The sequence below is a fragment of the Macrotis lagotis genome, chromosome X (genome assembly GCF_037893015.1).
Source record: "Macrotis lagotis isolate mMagLag1 chromosome X, bilby.v1.9.chrom.fasta, whole genome shotgun sequence".
Classification (NCBI taxonomy): Eukaryota; Metazoa; Chordata; class Mammalia; order Peramelemorphia; family Peramelidae; genus Macrotis; species Macrotis lagotis.
In genome coordinates, this window is record NC_133666.1 from 597,045,423 (window position 1) to 597,060,208 (window position 14,786).

General features: G+C 35.8%; 1 long non-coding RNA gene across 4 annotated transcripts in view; it reads left to right on the top strand.

Moving 5' to 3' along the window:
- LOC141499694 (uncharacterized) overlaps positions 1–14,786 on the top strand; it is a 185,064-nt gene that overhangs the window by 60,810 nt on the left and 109,468 nt on the right. The window contains exon 3 of one of the 4 annotated variants that reach the window (XR_012471732.1): positions 11,836–12,889. The exons of the other annotated variants lie outside the window; for them this stretch is intronic. This is a non-coding gene — a long non-coding RNA (uncharacterized LOC141499694). Of the gene's footprint in view, positions 1–11,835; positions 12,890–14,786 lie in introns of those variants that run through there. 4 annotated transcript variants of the gene reach the window in all.

Below are 14,786 nucleotides of genomic sequence, written 5' to 3' on the forward strand. Positions count from 1 at the left end.
ATCAGAACTGCAGTACAAAAAAATTATTCATTTATTCACAGGTCTGATTGCAATATAATACAGAATTATGCTGAAGAAATCTAAATTTCATATGCATACACAAACTACACACACACATTTATATTAAATGTGTGAGTACATCTTATTACACAGACATTAAGAAGTAGTCTTAGAACAATAGATGCATTATTACATTGAAGGAAACTAAAAGACAACTTGCAAAGTATTAAGTGTAAAATGCCTATGTAATAGTGACTTTGGTTGAAAGGTGATGTTGCTACAGGTAAGTTTACAAAATGGAGATGAGCAGAGGTAATTCTTATAAGAATGCCAGCATTGGAAGAAAAATAAGCAGAAGACTCATCAAATTAAGTATTTTTGAATGATTTTAAGACCTATGAAATGAATATAATTAACATAAAGGAAATGCATCATTGGGTAGCTGTACATTTATATTCTTATCCTATCAAGTTTCTTTTTTTCCCTGATCTGTTGATTGCTTTTGTGCTTCATCAACTTCTGATTAAAAGTGGACAGATGACTCAAGAGCAAATTGCATGCTTTAAAAATATGGATATTACTTTTGCTCATTTTCCTGTTGTTCATTTAGTTATATCTTTTTTCTAAATAAATGGACATAATGTTTCAGACTCAGAAATTATGACTGAATGAGTGATTAAAAGTCAGAGTAGCAGAAAAATTAATGGACAAGACGATGGAAATTGTGATAAAAAGATGAACTGGGATTCTTTGACCTTAAGTAGTAAGAACATGAAAGCATAATTCAAATTCCAAGGAAAAATTTAATTATCAGATTATGATTGTGAGGAAGTTTGTGAAATGTCAGCCTTCTGGACAATTGGAAACCATGCTTATATCAGTCTTATTTTAGGTCTTTGCATACCCATACTCCAATGTCTGTGACCAGACTGATTTGGCAGTCTTTGCAAGATTAGAGTAAGGGCAGCTAGGTGGCAGAGTGGATAGAACACTGGGCTGGAGTCAGGAGGATCTAAATTCAAATCTGGCCTCAGATACTCACTTAATCCCATTGCCTTATATAAATTAAAAAAAAGATTAGAGTCCTCAAAGGATCTTGTCCTCATCTTCCTGGTAGGCTTTCCTGGGAAAAATTTGAGCTACTGATACCATTTACAATTTGGATCTGTTGTATTTGATATTAACAATATTAATAGTTAATTTTCTTGTCAGCTGTTATGTCTCTGAAATGAATGTAAAATATACTGGTTCTTATATCAGTTCAGGGACAATGCAGGAGAGATGTTAGTTTTTGCTGAGTTTCCTCATAATAATTCCCTTCACCAAGCTGATAGTCTCTATATCTTGAAATGGTGTTTATTGCATTGTCAATATTTTCTGTCTACTTCTGTAGTACAAAGTGCAAAACTTTCATAGAATATAAGCTACTTGAAGGAAAGGACAATTTTATTTTTGCCTTTAAACACAATTAATTTCAAATGGTTAACTATTCCAACAAAATTCAGATACTAATGAGATTCCAAAATAGCAACACTGTCCTGGTCAAACAAGAACAGCTATAACATATATATTAGGTTGTCCTTTGTTCTCAGAGCAGATCAAAATGATATTACTTTGTTAAAGTCAACTTGCAGTATATCTGACTGTGGCTGATCAAAGCAAAGCAAGTTTGGAATGCTTCACCACAAGTTGGGCACAAATAGCCCATAAAAACATTTGGGGTGATTTTTCTAAATTTATGTATCTTGTATTTCTTTTGCGCTACTGCAGTTCTGCTTTGCTTATAGAGCACAGTATCTTCTCTGATGAGGGCACAAAATGCTGGGTGGTCCTATGTGGGTGTCTACCATGTCATGAAATCAATTCCAAAGTTCTTAAGAGAAAATTTGAGAATTCCTTGTATTGCCTTTTCTGACCAACACATGAGTACTTGCTCTGTGTGAGCTCTTCATACAGAAGTCTTTTAGGCAAGCATATATTTGTCATTTGAAGATTGTGGCTAGACCACCAGAGTTGTCCTCTCTGCAGAAGAGTTTGAATTCTTGTCAGTTTAGTTTGAGAAAGGAACTCAAGTGTTTGTTATTTTATTCTGCCAGGTGATCTTCATAACCTTGCTAAGACAGATCAAATGGAAGCAATCATTTTCCTAACATGGAACTAATTATACTGAATATATATATAATATATAATATATAATATATATATATATATATATATATATACATAAAACTGAATAGTTATCATAGGCATATAACATTGATGTCAGCACAATGGCTCTATAGAGTTTAAGTTTGGTATCAATCTGATACCTCTTGTCTCCCACACTTTTTATTGGGACATCCCAATATTGAACTAGCTCTGGCAATGTGTGTATTAACCTCATCTTCGATGTGTACCTCCTTGAAAAGTCCATGACCAAAGTAAGTAAACTTATCCATAGCATTCAAAACTTCTCCATTTGCCGAAACCAATGGCTCCACTTATGAAAGGTATGGTGTTGGTTCTGTTTTCTTGATGTTAACTGTAAGCCAAAATTAGCCAAGCAGCAGACAATTGGTGCATACTTTCTTGCATCTCAGCTTCAGAGGTTGTACTAAGTACATGATCATCTGCAAACAGAAAATCATGCATCAGCATTCCTGTCACTTTATTCAAATTGAAGAATTTACTATCAGTGTGTTAATTGACCTTGTTGCCATGTTTGTCCTCATTAAAGACATTTTATCAAAACACACAGTTTTGTTTTACCCCATTAATGATGGAAAAGTGGAAGAGCATTGTCCCTTATCCAGAAGTCAAGTAAGCATGTTGTCATGAAATTGATGTACAATACTTATGAACTTTTCTGTGCCACCAAATTTTGACATAATTTTCCTTAAGCTCTCACAACTGACAGTATCAAAGGAATTGGTCAGATCTACAAAGGTATATACACACCTCTTTTCTACTCTTGGCATTAATTCTGGAGTGGTTTTGAAGCAAACACCATCTTGAGCAGTCCTCAGCATTTTCTGAATCCACACTTGTTCTCATCTAGATGACCATCTTTAAGATGAAGGATAAGCCTCTTAAGGAGGATTCTGATAATAATCTTTCCATCAGTGATTAAAAAAGAGATTCCTATTTCCCTTTCTTTTATAGAGATGAACAATAGAGGCAGGAAGACTTGAATTTCTGGGGTACAACCATTCTTTCTACATAACCAGAAAAATTTCAGTTAGCCTTTGAGCAATGAACCCCCTTTGTAAATCTCAACTGGAATAGAATCAGCAATAGGTGCTTTGCCATGGAAGAGGAGTCTAGTGGCATTCAAAATCTCTTCCTTCAGTTGAAAATTTGTGTAGATACAGATTGACTTTAACCTGAGGCAAATTGTCAATGAACTCAGCACTGATTGACAATGAATGGTCTGTTGAGAACACTATGGAAGTGTTCAGTCTATTTCTCTAGGATCATGTCTTTATCACTAATCAAGCACTGAGTAGTTGAGATTCACCTCAGGTCTTTGGTTCATAAATAACCTTCAGGGAATTATAAAAATCCTTTGGATTGTTACTGTGAGCATAAAACTAAATTTCATCTGCCTTCTTAATGGGTAAAGAATTCTACATTTCTTAACTTGTACTTTACTTTTGATGGAGGTAAAAACTTCTTTCTTGGAAATGGATGTCTTACCCTGCTGATAAATTCTGGGGAGTTTTCATTTTTCATTTTCTGAATTTTTCCATCATTTTCCTCAAATCATTCTTAATATTTGTGAGTGGTCTGACGCATAGGAGCAAATGTAGCGTTGTACGCCAGATCTCTGAAAGTTGCCTGAAAGTTCCTTTTCTGCTCCACTGTTTCTAGTCATGTGTTGACTCAACTTTCCATTCAAACTACAAGTTATTCTCACTCAGAGAATCACTGTGACATTAATCTTCTGGTAGTCATTTTCTGCCATTTTTATTGAATGGAAATATTTAGCATGAAGTGGATAAATCTATGATTAGTTCAGCACTATGAGCCACACATTTCCTTTGTCACTCTCACATCTTGTCAGCTCTCATATGGTGGTCAACAAAACCCATTTATTCTCTTAAGAACTCTGGAATTGATGGTCTAACATGGGAGATGCTGGCACAGGACAACCCATCATGGTGTGCCCTCATCAGAAAAGGTGTTGTGTTTTATGAGCAAAGCAGAATTGTAGTAGCTCAAAAGAAACAAGAGATACATACAATTAGAGAATACACACCAAATTTTTACATGTCCTATTTGTGTCTGACCTGTGGAATAGTATTCCAAGCTTGTATTGGTCTGATCAGCCACAAATGAAAACACTGTAACTTGAGTTGAACATAATGTAGCTATTTTGATCCTGTTCAAGAATGAAGGACAGCAAACAACCATTGTTTATTGCTAGGGTATTTCCATGAACTTTTTATTGCAGTTAGGTAAAAGAAAAACAATGTTGGTGATGAGAAAGTCATGAGATGCATAAGTCTTCAGTGTTAAGTGACTATTGAGGCTACTGTTTCCTACTCCATACTTCCTAAAGACTCTCTGTATGTCTGAGAGTATGAGACTACTCCACCACTAAAGTCAGCCTGAATTATTTATTTGTCCTCTTTTAGAACATTGATGATAAGAGTCTTTATGTCTTCATAAAATTTGTCTTTGACTTCATCAGTGTTTGTCATGATGGGAACATAGGCACTGGTGATAGTAATGTAGTATTTTTCTGCAGGTGGCAACAACATTGTCATGAAGCTTTGATAGGCATACAAGTTGTTGACTGGATTAGTTATGATTGCCAAACCTACCCTGGCTTCACTGCACTCTTCTTCATTTCAGCCAAACCAGAAAAAAAAGTATATCCTGCTCTCAGGAGGTTGGGTTTTTATTTGCCAATGGCAACTCAGGGTTGCTATTTGGATGCAATACCTGTAAGTCCTCTTGCAATAAGAGATTTTTGTCTTTCAAGTCTATTGGATTTTGTGGGGTTTTTAATCATAATTTTAAAATATTTTATTTTTTAATTTATGAAATGAAACAATAATTTTCATAACACAGCACAAAAGGATAGTTGCACATGAAATGCAAATCTATGCACAATTTGTATTCCTTTCAATTATGCAACAATATTATCATATAAATTTCTTTTTTTAGCCTAGAAATGACTCTCATTCGACTCAAACATATATATATATATATTATATATATTATATATATATGTATGATATGTGAAATTATTCTGTAATTCTGTACAGCCTTTTAACAGTTGTTTCTCTGGATGCAGATAGCACCTTTCTTCAAATAGCCTTCATAATTAATTTGGATAATTATAATATATAAAATAACTTATTTACTCAAAGTAATTTAAAATGTTTCTTTTGGGGAAAAGCCAAGATAGCAGCATGAAGGCAGCATTTCCCAGGAACTCCTTCCCCAGGTAACTCCAAAAGCCAACAAATTATGACTCCAGTCAAAATTTAGAGGGGCAGAATTCACAGAAAGACTGAGTGATACATTTTCCCAGTCCAAGATAACTTAGAAGTTCCAAGGGAAAGCTGTGTTTTACCAAGACCAGGAGTTGGAAAAGCCCCAATTCCAGCACAGCCCTGGAACAGCTTGAAGGGGTGGGGGAAGAACTCTGTTGCACCAGAATGAGTGTGGAATGAGAGAGTTCCGGCCACAGAATCTTCCCCAAGTATCTAATAAGGGCCATCTACATCCCCAGAGCACAGCCCACAGATGGTAAGGGGGTCAGGGAAGACTGCAAAGGTTTCTCTGCTCTCCCTCGGGGTATGATTCTGCTGTTTATCCACAATCAGATTCAGGTTGCAGTTTGGGCTTCCATGCTAGGTAGCCAAGTGTGACTCCTCCTTGAAGCTCCAGGGCAGAGGGAAGTATGGTGGTCATCTATATATCAAAGCACAGGGAAGAAAGCATAAGATCTTGGAGGAATAAAGGTCCCAGTGGAATATCCTCCCAACACCCCCAAAGCCTTGGAAGTGCTGTAAATTAGTCTTGGGCAGAGAAAATGAGTAAACAACAGAAAAAGAAGAATCTGACCATAGAGAATTACTTTAGTCCCATGGAAGATCAAAACACATACTCAGATGACAACAAAAATCTAAGCTTCCATATCCAAAACTTCCAAGAGAAATAGAAAATGGTTTCAGACTATGGATGAGCTCAACAAGAAAACAAAACCTTAGAAAGTAGAATTGGACAATTACAAAATGAGAACAATTCTCTCAGATCCTCAAATGAGCAAATGCAAAAAGAAATTAATTCTCTCAAAACCTCAATTGGTCAAATGGAAAGCTCTTTCAAAAGTAGAATTGACCAATTGGAAAAGGTTAATGAAGAAAACTCCGCCCCCCCAAAAAATAATGGAGTCTACAGAAACTAATGACTCCACGAGACAGCAAGAGTCACTTAAACAAAATCAAAAAACAGAAAAAATAGAAGCAAATGTGAAACACCTCATCAACAAAACCACTGACCTCGAGAATAGATCGAGGAGCGGCAACCTGAAAATTATAGGACTTCCTGAAAACATTGAAGAGAAAAAAAAAGCCTGGATTTAATATTACAGGATCTAGTGATGGAAAACTGCCCTGATATCATCGAATTGGAGGGAAAAGTAGTTATTGAAAGAGTACATCGATCTCCACCAGAAAAAGATCCTAAAATGAAAACACCAAGGAATGTTGTGGCCAAACTCCAGAACTATCAGATAAAAGAGAAAATCCTGCAAGCAGCCAGAAAGAAACAATTTAAATATCAAGGAGCCACAGTAAGGATCATGCAGGACCTGGCTGCATCAACTTTAAGGGATCTAAGGGCCTGAAACGAGATATTTCGAAGAGCACAGGAGCTTGGAATGCAGCCAAGAATCTACTTTCCTGCAAAGCTGAGCCTTCTCTTCCAGGGAAAAAGATGGACATTTAATGAAATGGAAGAATTCCAAAAATTTCTGATGAAAAGACCAGAGCTAAACAGAAAATTTGGATATCAAAAAGGAGGTTCTAGAGACACATGAAAAAGGTAAAAAAGGGGGGGGGGGCGGTAAAAGGAAAAAAAATGCAATCCAGTAAGTTGAAACTGGCTATATCCCAGCATGGGGGGGGGGGGGGTAGAGACTCTCATAAATTCTGAGAAATGTAACACTAACAGAGAGAATATACCTAGCCAGAAATGATGGACATCCTGACCTATTGATGAGACTGTTATCTAATGGGATGCAACTGGCTTTAACTCCACTGGGTAGAAAGACTCTAATAACTCTCAGGAATTTTCACTCTATTCAACAGAATATACTGAACTAGAAGGGACAGACACTCAGAATTTTCTATGACTTAGATAGAATGATCTAAAAAAAATACACTACCTCCCTAAAAAGGGGGACAGGAAAGAGAGGTGAGGAGGGAGGGGATTGAATAGGACAAATCTCATTACACTAAGAAGTACAAAAAACCTATGCTAATAGAGCTGAAGAAGGGAGTAGAGGAGAAACACCTGAATCTTCTTCTCATCAGACTTGGCTTAAAGGCAACCTACACATACTCAGTTAACTTATAAAACATCTAACCTTTCAAGTATTAAAAGGGGAAAAGGGGAGGGGGGAATGGAGAAAGGGAAGGGGAGTGGGGGAAATAAGGGGAAATATCAAAAGGAAGGGAAGGGAACAGGGAAAGGGGAAAGAAAGGGGAGGGTGTGATATAGGAGGGCAAATACACTGAAGGGGGTGGTATTCAGAAAAAAAATACTGGGGAATATGGATAAAATGGGGAGAAGGGGGAAAAATACAAACAGAGGGAAGATAGCACAGAGGGCAATAAAGAATTAGTAATCATAACCTTGAATGTGAATGGGATGAACACTCCCTTAAAACTTAAGCAAACAGCAGAGTGGATTAAAAACCAGAATCCTACAATAGGCCGCTTACAAGAAACTCATTTGAAGCAGAGAGATACATATAGAGTAAAGGTAACAGGTTGGAGCAAAATACATTTTGCTTCAGCTGAAGTAAAAAAAGCAGGGGTAGCAATCCTTATCTCAGACAAAGCAGCAGCAAAAATAGATAGCGTTAAAAGAGATAAGGAAGGAAACTTTATCCTCCTAAAAGGTACCATAGACAATACAGTCATTTCAATATTGAATATATATGCACCCAGTGGGACAGCATCCAAATTATTAGAGGAGAAGCTGAAAGAATTACAGGAAGACATAAACAGCAAAACTCTACTAGTAGGAAACCTCAACCTCCCGCTATCAGATCTAGATAAATCAATTCATAAAACAAACAAGAAAGAAATTAGGGAGGTAAATAGATTGTTAGAAAAATTAGATATGGTAGACTCATGGAGGAAACTTAATGGGGATAGGAAGGAATATACCTTTTTCTCTGCAGTACATGGAACTTATACAAAAATTGACCATGTACTAGGACATAAAAACCTAATGATCAACTGCAGAAAGGCAGGAATAGTGAATACATCTTTCTCAGATCACAATGCAATAAAAGTCACATGCAATACTGGGCCAAGGAGATATAGACCCAGAGCAAATTGGAAACTGAATAACCTCATCTTAAAAAATGAGTGGACCAAAAAACAAATTATAGAAAAAATTAACCATTTTATCCTAGATAATGATAATAATGAAACAACATAACAAAACCTATGGGATTCATTCGAAGCAACTGTCAGGGGATATATTATAGCTCTAAATGCTTATATGAATAAATTGGAGAAAGAGGAAATCAATGAACTAAACATGCAACTAAAAAAATTAGAGAAAGAACAAATCAAAAATCCCCAATCAAATACCAAATTAGAAATTTTAAAAATTAAAGGAGAAATTAATAAAATTGAAAGCAAAAAACTATTGAATTAATAAATAAAACCAAAAGTTGGTATTATGAAAAAACCAATAAAATTGATAAACCTCTCATCAATTTGATTTAAAAAAGGAAAGAAGAAAACCAAATTGCTAGTATTATAAATGAAAAAGGTCAACTCACCACCAATGAGGAGGAAATTAAAGTAATAATTTGATATTATTTTGGCCAACTTTATGCCAATAAATTTGATAATCTAAGTGAAATGGATGAATATTTACAAAAATATAAGTTGCCCAGGTTAAATGAAGAAGAGATTAAATACCTGAACAACCCTATCTCAGAAAAAGAAATTCAACAAGACATTATTGATCTCCCTAAAATAAAATCTCCATGGCCTGATGGATTCACAAGTGAATTCTACCAAACATTTAAGGAACAATTGGTTCCAATCCTATATAAACTCTTTGGAAAAATAGGGAAAGATGGAACTCTACCTAACTCTTTCTATGAAACCAATATGGTACTGTTACCTAAACCAGGAAGAATTAAAACAGGGAAAGAAAATTATAGACCTATATCCCTGAGAATATAGATGCAAAAATCCTAAATAAAATCTTAGCAAAACGACTACAACAAGTCATCACTAGGATAATACATTATGATCAAGTAAGATTTATTCCAGGAATGCAGGGTTGGTTCAATATTAGGAAAACTGTTAGTATACTCAATTATATCAATAACAAACCTATCAGAAACCATATGATCATATCAATAGATGCTGAAAAAGCTTTTGACAAAATACAGCATCCATTCCTATTATAAACATTAGAGAGTGTAGGAATAAATGGATTGTTCCTTAAAATAATTAGCAGTATCTATCTGAAACCATCAACAAGCATTATACTCAATGGGGAGAGGCTAGAGGCATTCCCAATAAGATCAGGGGTGAAACAAGATGCCCATTATCACCACTACTATTCAATATTGTATTAGAAATATTAGCATCAGAAATTAGAGAAGAAAAAGAAATTAAAGGAATTAGAATTGGGAAGGAAGAGACAAAACTCTCACTATTTGCAGATGACATGATGGTCTACCTAGAGAATACCAAGAAATCATCTAAAACACTACTGGAAACAATTGGCAATTTTAGCAAAGTTGCAGGTTATAAAATAAACCACCATAAATCCTCAACTTTCCTATATATGACTAGCAAGAAACAGCAGGAAGAGCTAGAAAGAGAAATCCCATTCAAAGTAACCTCAGACAGTGTAAAATACTTGGGAGTCTATTTGCCAAGACAGACTCAGAATCTTTTTGAAAACAATTATAAAACACTTCTCACACAAATTAAATCAGATTTAAATAACTGGGCAAATATCAACTGCTCATGGATAGGTAGAGCTAATATAATAAAAATGACAATTCTACCAAAACTAAACTATCTGTTTAGTGCCCTACCAATCAAAATTCCAAAAAATTACTTTAATGAGTTAGAAAGTAAGTAAGTTCATATGGAGAAATAAAAAGTCAAGAATTGCCAGGAACTTAATGAAAAAAATGCAAACAAATGTGGCTTAGCACTACCCGATCTAAAATTATATTATAAAGCATCAGTCATCAAAACTGTTCGGTATTAGCTAAGAAATAGAGTGGTGGACCAGTGGAATAGACTAGGTGTAAAAGCAGGAGAGGATTATAGTAACCTGCTGTTTGATAAACCCAAAGAGTCCAGCCATAGAGATAAAAACTCCCTCTCTGATAAAAACTGCTGGGATAATTGGAAGTTAGTATGGAAGAAACTTAGATTAGACCAACACCTAACACCCTTTACCAAGATAAGATCCAAATGATTATAGAACATAGACATAAAAAACAATACTATAAGCAAATTAGAAGATCAAGGATGAGTCTACCTGTCAGATCTATGGAAAGGGGAACAGTTTATGACTAAGGAAGAGTTGGAGAACATCACCAAAATACCACTAAGATGATTTTGATTATATTAAATTAAAAAGTTTTTGCACAGATAAAACCAATGTAATCAAGATCAAAAGAAAAGTAGTAAATTGGGAAACAATCTTTACAACTAATGATTCTGACAAAGGACTCATTTCTAAAATATACAGAGAACTGAGTCATATTTTTCAAAAAAAAAGCCATTCCCCAATTGACAAATGGTGAAAGGATATGCAAAGGCAATTTACAGATGAGGAGATCAAAGCAATCCATAGCCATATGAAAAAAATGCTCTAAATCATTAATTATTAGAGAAATGCAAATTAAAGCTTCTCTGAGGTACCACCTCACACCTCTCAGATTGGCAAGTATGATCAGGAAGGATAATGATCATTGTTGGAAGGGATTTGGGAAATGTGGGACACTATTACACTGTTGGTGGAGCTGTGAACTCATCCAACTCTTCTGGAGAGCTATTTGGAACTATGCCCAAAGGGCAACAAAAATGTGCATACCCTTTGACCCAGCAATACCACTACTGGGTCTATACCCTGAAGAGATGAGGAAAAAGGGTAAAAACATTACTTGTACAAACGTATTTATAGCAGCCCTGTTTGTGGTGGCAAAGAATTGGAAATCCAGTAAATGTCCTTCAATTGGGGAATGGTTTAGTAAACTGTGGTACATGTATGTCATGGAACACTATTGTTCTATTAGAAAGCAGGAGGGACAGGATTTCAGGGAAACCTGGAGGGATTTGCATGAACTGATGCTGAGTGTGATGAGCAGAACCAGAAAACACTGTACACCCTAACAGCAACATGGGAGTGATGTTCAACCTTGAAGGATTTGCTCATTCCATCAGCACAACAATTGGGAACAATTTTAGGCTGTCTGCAAAGGAGAGTGCCATCTGTATCCAGATAAGGAGCTGTGGAGTTTGAACAAAATACAAGGACTATTCCCTTTAATTCGGAAAAAAAAACCCAGATGTCTTATTGTTTGATCTTGTTACCTCTGAGAATTCTGTTCTCTTTCAGGATATGATTTCTCTCTCATCACACTGAATTTGGATCAAGGTACAACATGGAAACAAAGTAAAGACTGATGGAGTGCTATCTGTGGGGTGGGGTTGGGGGGAGGGAAGCAAGATTGGGTGAAAATTGTAAAACTGAAATAATATCTTTAATAAAAATAAAAAAAAGAAATAATATAGCAAAATTTCCCTGAGATCCTAGAAGCAGAGGGTAAAATAGAAATTGAAGGAATTCATCAGTCACCTCCTGAAAGAGATCGCAAAAGAAAAACCTCCAGTGATATTAGAGCCAAATACCAAAACTCCCAAATCAAACTAAAGAATTCTAAAAGCCTCCAGAAACAAAGGATTCAACTACTGAGGCTCCCTAGTCAGGATTACACAGGATCTGGCAACATTTACATTAAGGGCTCGTAGGGATTAGAATATGATAGTCTGGAAGGCAAAAGATCTTGGTTTACAACCAAGAATCAACTACCTAGCAAAACTGAACATCCTTTTTCAGGGGAAAACATGGACTTTCCATAAAACAGGGGATTTTCCAGATTTCCTATTGAAACAACCAGAGCTGAACAGAAAGTTTGTTCTCCAAGTATAGGTCTCAGGTGAACCGTAGAGCAGGTGGAGGAGAAGGACTAACTATGAGGAACTTAATGATATTGAAATGTTTGTATTCCTGCATGGGAAGAAGATAATGATGACTCATATGAACTTTCTCATGTATAAGAGTTGTTAGAAGAAGCATATATAGACAGGGCACAGGAAGAATTGGAATATAATGGTACAATATAGTAAAAAGATGGGGTCAATGGGTGATAAAGGAAATACTGGGAGGAAGGGAAAGGAGCTGAAGAAGAAGCTAAGCAATTTCACATAAAAGTCAAGAAAAAGCTTTTATCAATGGAGTGGAGAGGGGGAAGGCAGGGGGAATGAGTAAGCCTTCATTCTCATCAGAAATGGCTCAGAGAGGAAATAACATACACACTTAATAGGGTGAGGAAACCTATCTTGCCTTAGAGAAAACTGAGAAGAAAGGGATGGGATAAGAGGGAAGGGGGGGAGGGAAGGGGGAGAATAGGTGATAGAAGAGAGAGAAGATTGAGGGAGAGGGTACTCAGATACAACAGACTTTTGATCAGGGTCAGGATGAAAGGAGAGAGAGAACAGAATAAATGAGAGCGGGGAGGAATAGAGTGGAGGTTCTACTAGTAATAGAAAATGTAGTAAAAATATTGAAGCAACTTCTCTAGTGGACTTATGATAAAGAAGGCAACTCACCCCAGAGACAGAGCCATTGGAATCTGAACACAGACTGAAGTAGATTTTTTTTCTTTCTCTCCCACTGTTCTTGAGGTTTGTCATCTTGCGGGGAGAGGGGCAGTTTATGTTTACACTTATAACAAAATTATTGCAATATAGTAATAATAAAATAAAGTTCACTTGTAAACAAAATACATTTTTCTTTTATTTTCTTTTTAAAAATTTTTTCACATTATTGCAATAGTCATGTTGTAAAAGTATACATAATTATCCCTCCACCCCCCCCCCAGAGAAAGAGAAACTTCAAAAACTAAGTGAGAGGAAAAAAAAGTGTGCTTCAATCTGTATTCAAATACCATCAGCTTTTCTTTGGGATGGATAACATTCTTTATCATAAGTCCATCAGAGAAATTGCTTCAATACTTTTCCAACAGTTGCTATTCCTCCCCACCCTAATTTAATATGTTCTCTCCTGTCTCTCCTCAAAAGTGTGTTTTGTCTGACTACCCTCTCTCACAATCTTCCCTCTATTCTATCAACTACTCCCCCTCATCTTCCCTGTCCCCTTTCTCCCATCCTATTCCTCTCCTATTTTCCCTGAGGATAAGGTAGATTTCAATACCATTTGAATGTGTATGTTATTTCCACTCATCTACTTTCAATGAGAGTGGACTCACTCCCACTCACCTTCCCCCTTCCATTCCATTGCAAAAAAATTTTTTTAATTTAATATTTTTTTAGTTTTTGCAAGGCAATGGGGTTAAGTGGCTTGCCCAAGGCCCCACAGCTAGGTAAATATTAAATGTCTGAGGTCAAATTTGAACTCAGGGACTCCTGACTCTAGGGCTGGTGCTCTGTCCACTGTACCACCTAGCCACCCCCTAAATTTAATTTAATGCCTCTATTATATGTGAAATAGCTTGGTCCATTCTACCTCTCCTTTCCCTTTCTCCCAGTATATTCCTTTCTCATCTATTATCTCCTTGTTTACATTATACTTTAATATTCAGCTCTCTCCTATGCTTTGTTTATAATGTCCACCTTTTCACCTAAAATAGTACTTTCAGTTTTGCTGGATAGTTGATTCTTGGCTGTAATCTAAGCTTTTTTTGTCTCCTGGAATATTATATTCTAAGTACTATGGGTCCTTAATGTAGAAGCTGATAAATTCTGTGTTATCCTGAGTATAGATGCATGATATTTGAATTATTTCTTTCTGCTTTTTTGTAATATTTTCTCTTTGACTTGGGAGTTCTGAAATTTGGCTATATTATTCCTGAGAGTTTTTATTTTGGGATCTCTTTCAGGAAATTATCAAAGGATTCTCTCAATTTCTGTTTTACCCCCTGCTTCCAGGATATTAGGGTAAGTTTCCTAGAGAATTTCTTGAAAAATGAACTCTAGGAAATTTTCCTGGTCATGACTTTCAGATATCTCATTAATTTTAAAATTATCTCTTCTAGATCTGTTTTCCAAAGTCAGTTATTTTTCCAGAAAGATATTTCACATTTTCTTCTAGTTTTCATTTTTTAATTTGGTTTTATTGTTTCTTGATTTCTCACAAAGTCATAAGTTTCCTTAGCTCCATTCTTTTTTTGAAGGAATTGTTTTCTTCATAGAGTTTTTGCATCTCTTTTTCCATCTGGTCAATTCTGATTTTTAAGGCATTCTTCTCCTCATCGACCTTTAAGACTG